Source organism: Arachis ipaensis, chromosome B08 (genome assembly GCF_000816755.2).
Source record: "Arachis ipaensis cultivar K30076 chromosome B08, Araip1.1, whole genome shotgun sequence".
Taxonomy (NCBI): domain Eukaryota; kingdom Viridiplantae; phylum Streptophyta; class Magnoliopsida; order Fabales; family Fabaceae; genus Arachis; species Arachis ipaensis.
Window position 1 is genome coordinate 115,700,175 of NC_029792.2, and position 4,975 is coordinate 115,705,149.

At 35.4% G+C, this 4,975-nt stretch overlaps 1 non-coding gene across 1 annotated transcript; it reads left to right on the forward strand.

The window, feature by feature from the left end:
- TRNAN-GUU lies at window positions 4,739-4,810 on the forward strand. Its single transcript has one exon. It is a non-coding gene; the product is annotated as a tRNA-Asn (tRNA).

Genomic DNA, 4,975 nt, shown 5'->3' on the forward strand with positions numbered 1-4,975 from the left:
TATTTATGTATAATGTGTTTTTTATAATATCTTTTTTTATATAATTTTTTTATTTAATTTATTCTCATTTTTTCTCTATTCCTTCTTTATTATCATTATCATCATTATCTTTTCTTCTTTTTTTTCTTCGCCTCCTGTCTTCTTCTCTCTTATTTAATTTCTTCTTACTCTTTCGTCGTATCATCATTTTCTGTTCAGCAAAGCCAAAGCTACTGAATGCAAAATTTTTTAAAAAAATCACAAATCTAAAATATTGATTCACCAACTAATTAAATACAATAAAATTATTGAACACAAAAATTTAGGTACACAATACAAAAATTTTATAATGACCAACACAAATTTTTATGTATTAGTTTAAAAATTTGTTTCTATAAATTTTTGTATGTGTGAATCACTATTATTAAATTTTATTAATTTCCGAATCTTTTAGGAGGTTTGAATTTATTTTTTTTATCACTCTTGTTACTTAATGTTAGTTTTATGAAATAATTTGATGTTGATTCAGTGTATTATGGATTTGAATATTGTAGCAAGGATAGTTTTGATGAATAAATAGTTTAGATGAATGGTTTGAGAAAATTGATAGTTATATTATTGATGGATTAAGGAAAGAGTACAAAAACTAGTGAAATTTGATATGGTTCTTAGATGATTACAATGAGCTCCATGATGACCTATTTATAAAGTTGGTTCATTATATATAATTTCTAAATAATTCTAGGTCTTAGATATTTCTAGATATTTACCTAAATATATTATCTAGATACTAAACTTAGATATTTTTAGTACTTAGTTTATTTATTTATTTAACTTTTAGACTTCTCCATCAAAATATCTACATATTTATTTTTATGAAACAAGATTATGAGAATTCTAAAAAATTCTACAAATATATAGCATAATCAATATTTAGTATGAAGTATCGTGATTTAGTTTCCCTTACTTTTATTTTTGTGCTATGTACAAAAATATTTGTGCTATATATCGATAAATCTTTGTGGTTTTTAACAAATTATTAATATTTATTTGTATTTTATTTTCTGTAATTATTTTTTTATTTTTTTGAATTTTCTGTTGTCTTGTACCTAAGCTAACAGGAATATTCTGCTCCGTAAGCTTGATCCGCCAGAGATGTGGCACTCGGCAGTTGACCAGACTTTATGAATAACGGGATTCTACCATGTATCAAAAGTGGGACAGATCAGAAGGGCATTCTGCTTTGCTATCTGCTCTTGTGGAAAGGTGGAAGCCGGAGACTCATTCTTTCGTATTGTCAACCGATGAAGTTACAGTAACACTGGAGGACGTGTTACACATATATTGGCTTATCAATTGATGGAGAGGTTGTAACTGGTTGGACCGATAGCAGTCAGGACTTCTTCGTTAACCAGAGAGCATGGTAATTTTTGGCAGCAAACCCGTTGTGAGTAGTTCATCTAAAAGTTACATAAAGTTAGCCTGGGTTCGCCATATCAAAGACACACAATCTTTAGACACTTGATTGTCTGTTCAGTGATATGTTAGGTCTTACATCTTCTGTCTGCTGGGAACCACCCTTTTCGCGGATAAATCGACGACGTATGTCCACACGACGTACCCACCACTGCTCCAAAATTTTGAGCAGATCGGCGCTTACAGTCGGGAGTCAGCAACTCTCGCACATCTTTACAAGGCATTGTGTCATGCATCACGGTATGATTGCAAGGAGATGGACGACCCACTTGATTTGTTGTTTTTTTGGGCGTGGGAGTGAGTGTCCTTTCTTGCGCCCATTCCAAGACAGCGGCTTGCACCTGCTGATATACCGGTTGCACGCAGGTAACACCGTAACAGCACATAATTTATTGGATTTTGACTCGTATTTCATTTATGTTTTACTGGCAAGACATAATTTAAACTCTGTTATAACGTTGCGTATTGCAGGTGGAGTCATCATCCACGAACCAGGGAGTGGATGTGGAGGAGTGCGGTGTCTGTTAGGCACGAGATATACTACATAGAAGAGGTCAGTATCGATATTAATTTATAAGAATAATTTATGGCATTAATAATCTAACTTAGTTCATGCAACATTTTGCAGTTTGTCTGGCAGCCATACCTCGGCATCATCATCCCGGTCGAGCTACATCACCACCTTGATGTGTGTGACACGATAGGGTAGTTGCTATCATTCGAGTGTGTCGAATGACATCCTGTGGACCGAGTGGTTCACTAGTACGGGTATGCATAGTCTCCCCCCAGTGCCATAATTGGAGCATCGTACTCGACGAATGGATTCAGCAATGGGAGAATCGCTGCAACAGTTGATTGTTAGATAGAAATCTATAACCAATCGCCGACTTTAACCCGTCTGCCGATTACCGTAGTTGGTACCTTGGATTATTCTGGATGTACCTGAGGTTGTTGGAGTTCATTCCTCAGCAGCCACACTGCATCCACCCCAATAGCCATGATTGACTCATGATTATCGGAGATTATACTCACGCCATCTTTTCTTATAACAAGCCTTCATAGGTTACTAAGAAAAAAGTTTCACGCATTAACGGTCTTACCCTCTACGATGGCAAAAGCAATCGGCACAATGTTTTGATTCCCATCTTGCGTAACTATAACCAAAATGCAACCTTTATATTTTTCATATAGGTGGGTGCCGTCAACTTGAACCAGTGGCTTGCAATATTTGAAGGCTCTTATGCTTGGATTGAAACTCTAGAATACCCGATGGAGTATCCTAACAAACCACCTCTTACTCCCGTTATATAGGGGTCGTTTTTCTATTTGGACTTGTGAACCAAATATCTTCTGAACCATTGCGGAGAACCACAACAGCAAAGCTCTGTAAGATTCTTTCCATCCACCGAAGACTTTCGCTATCGACTTTTTCTTTTCTAACCAAACCTTTCGATAATTAATAGTGTAGTTGTATCTTGCCTGAATTTTTGCAATTATAGATTTTACCTTTATGGATGGGTCGGATTCAACCAATGGCTTCAAAGCCTCAGCAATCGTGTCCGAGTCCAACTTGGAGTGATCCTGTGAGATCGTTCCTATGGAACGTGTGTGCCTCCCGTTGTATCTCTGAATCTCCCAACAAGTTTTTTTCTATATCAAGTTGGCTCGGATAAGCCAATCGCATCCTCATCCATAAGTCTTGCATTTTGCATAGAATGTCTGTGGCTCGAATTCATAAACAACGTAATCAACTCCTCTAGAGATAGTGTAACTCCAAATTGTCGCAATGACTGATTTTCTAGAACCGTATTCCACTCCGATCCTGAACTTCTCGTCCCCAGGATTAACAACACCTATAAAAAGAAGAAATTGTTATTCATCGATCTGTCAATTAGAATCACTCAAGTCTTCCTCGACACGATCAACTGGTTTGGCAAAGTGAATCGGTTTTGCTGCTACCATGGGTGCATGCGGTTTCGAAGACGATGACACACAACCACTACCTGTCACGAACGGCAGCGTACCACTTCATCATATGTTGCGGTATTAGTCTTGCATGTCCGTCACATGCTGATCAGCTTCGATCCAAAATGTCCTATTTTGAAACCCTCCACTCGATCAGAAACACTGATAAAAATCTATATACAACTTTCTCAACCTCCTTGAAATTTAGTGCACCCATATCAGTCAATATGAAATTCTTTAACGTGTCCAAAGAATCAAGACGACAAATGTGCAATATTACAAGTAAATCGCATTCAAATATCACTTCCGTTCACCACTTCTAATTATTTCATTCAAATAAACTAGCACAAAAAAAGAAAACTGATTACTAATAGCCATATGTACCAAGAATAAAGTAAGAAAAAATACAAATTATTAGTGGAATTGGTGTAGTGTGATGAGTAGGGACGAAGCTTCCTATATACAAGGGGCAGCGCCCCTCCGCCAAAAATTTGTTGTAGTATGATGAGTCAAGAACCTCCTTATATATTGTATTTTGACAGCATATCTAAAGTATTGATAAGCCACCTACTTATAGATAAACATATTTTAAATATTATTTTAAGTACTGAGACACTTAGATATATAAATACACATATCACGAATACCGAGTAATCAATTTATGAACAAATATGTAGTTTGTATATATCTCAGATGCAACCAAATTATTATTTGTTTCTAAACATTGTTACTTATCCTGAATACGTATTTAATAAACCCAGCTGTTGCTGATAGTTTCTTCTCGGTCCCTTCTTGCATAATTCGATCTCGAAGAAGGAAGAGATAAGAGGGCCCTATGGAGAATGTGCTCAGAAATCCATAATAGAGTCCGACCACAACGACCGAATTCATTATCTTCATGTATAAGTATACTAGATTATCAGTATAAAAGATTGAAAAATCATCGCAAACCTCTGTTTTTTATTATCTTCTGTTTTTTATTATCTATTGCAATCTCCGGATTATTATCTAATTTTCAATCCATATATTTATATAATGATTTTTCAACCTTCCATATTTCTATATAGAAATAGAAAGAGATAGACTAGAAACGACATCTCTTATCTCACTGACACCAAAGAGGGGGATCTAAAATGAGTGGAATTTTGATATGGGTGGAATATAATGAAATAGAGCCACTTTGAGGTTCCCTTTGAAATGAGGCATGGAACGGAGCCATTGCGAAGAAGTTTCACGAGTTACGAAGGAAACTTCGAGCTCATATTGGTCATGGGTTGAGAACGGGAATTGAACTCTATGAGATCAAATTTCCCGTTGTTCCTCAGTAGCTCAGTGGTAGAGCGGTCGGCTGTTAACTGACTGGTCGTAGGTTCGAATCCTACTTGGGGAGGTATCGGATTATATTTTTTATGATTTTTGTATCACAATATTCGAAATGTGTAATATGTATTTAAATTAGTAAATATTCTACTAATTACGTATTTCAATAAATATTAAAATTATTTAATTTAAATAAAAAATCAAAGAATATCTAATATTAAAATTGAAAAAAATG